This window comes from Tinamus guttatus, unplaced genomic scaffold, assembly GCF_059628265.1.
Source record: "Tinamus guttatus ecotype Peru unplaced genomic scaffold, ASM5962826v1 Tinamus_guttatus_pri_ptg000240l, whole genome shotgun sequence".
Taxonomy (NCBI): Eukaryota; Metazoa; Chordata; class Aves; order Tinamiformes; family Tinamidae; genus Tinamus; species Tinamus guttatus.
This window is the reverse complement of record NW_028288774.1, coordinates 6,346,980-6,348,647: the sequence shown is the minus strand read 5'-3', so window position 1 is coordinate 6,348,647 and position 1,668 is coordinate 6,346,980.

Genomic DNA, 1,668 nt, shown 5'->3' with positions numbered 1-1,668 from the left:
TGGCCTTTAAAAGTTAGTTAATCTTCATTTTTAAAAGGATGAGCTACTGTTAAGCTTAGGTTCTTTATACATATATATAAAATACCATGGATTTAACATTTCAAGATGGTGCCATTCTCTGAAGACAAATCTTACTTGTAGCCTGGCATTGTGGGAGCAAAATGTACACACTCTTTGTTTGTTAAGAACAGTTTCCTACAATATATGCACGTTCTGTGTTAGTACTAGTCGAGTACTTCTGCTGAGAACGTGAGTCTGAGCAGATGCCAACTGCTTAGATCTGCCCCATTCTCCACAGTAGCCTTAATGTTCCTCTTACAGTTGTTCCAGCCTTGATTTTATTTAAGCATGAAGTCATTTTATTAAAAAAACGATTATTTCTTTGCAGATACCTCAAAACTTGGAGAGACTTTATTTACAATAAACTAATTAGGAGCTTTTTGTCATGATGTAGTATTAAAAGGGTAACACATCACCGTTTCTCATGGAGGAATGTATGTATAATCAGCACCTTTTCAGAATATTGATTCTCTAGTTTGTGTTTTTTACCAAATGTGGCCAGCTGAAGAAGGTCGCAGATTCCTCCACATTTCTGTCAGCATGCAGTAAGAATTTCACCTCAAGCAGGAAGTGTCGTTTTTGTTGAGCAGCCGAGTGCTCTCTGTGGCGCGCGGTGCTGAGGGCACAGGCAGCCTCGCTCGAGCGGCGCTTGGCCGGACCCACGATGTGTTGGGGACCCCAGCGGACGTGCTAGGAGGTGCCACCACTGCTGAGCTCTTCAACCAAGGAGGCTTGAAAACACCCTGCTTCACAGCAAAGGGTTATGCCATTTTTACAGCACTAGCAGAATACAGTGTAATTTATTGTAGGAAGCAGCTACTTGCCTGGCTAGGTGTGCTCTTCTGTCCTAGCAGTTTTCTCTTTCTCGGTAGAGTGTCCGATGCTTCAGCAGCTCTCGTGGCCAGCTCCGCAGCAGAGTTGGCGGTGATCTCAGCTGCCCGGGTTGCGCTCTCCTTCCCTCCTCGCTCTGCGGTTCTGCCCGTCCCGCTGCGGGAGAGGCCGCAGGGAGCCGGGCGAGGAGCGGCTGGGAGCTCTGTGCCGCAGAGCCCAAGAGCAACGGCCCTCCCCAAAGCTGGGGAAGAAGCTGCCCTTGTAGCAGTGCCTGCTGGCAGAAAACCTCCTGCTATATAACACAGAGTTCTTATTATAAGCTCCATGCATTTTTCCATTTTCTTTGTTATCCTTTTCTTAATGCCTTTTTTCCCCACTCCTTTTCAATGCCTACATGTTCACTGTTGATTTTTTTTTGTCAAAAGATTTTTGTTCTTAAGCAAATCTCTTTCTTGTTTCTCCTTTTGATGTGGCTTTTCTCTGTGTTTCCCTTTCAACCCTCACAGCTTGCTTTAGTCTCTTCACTGTATTTGCTACTTGGAGGAGCCCTATTTAAAAATTAGAAGTAGATTGCATGGAAATTGCTTATTCCTCCTTGTCCACTAGGACCCCATTTCTCTTCCCCCCTAGTTCTATGAAGTTGACCCGTCCTCAAATGCTCCCTTCTCAACCTCCACTTTATATTACTTACCTTTCTCTCTCTTGCTCTTTCCACTTCATCCTTTCCTTCACTTAACCGCTGCCTGATATTTAACTTCTAAGGCAAAATGAGAGTGC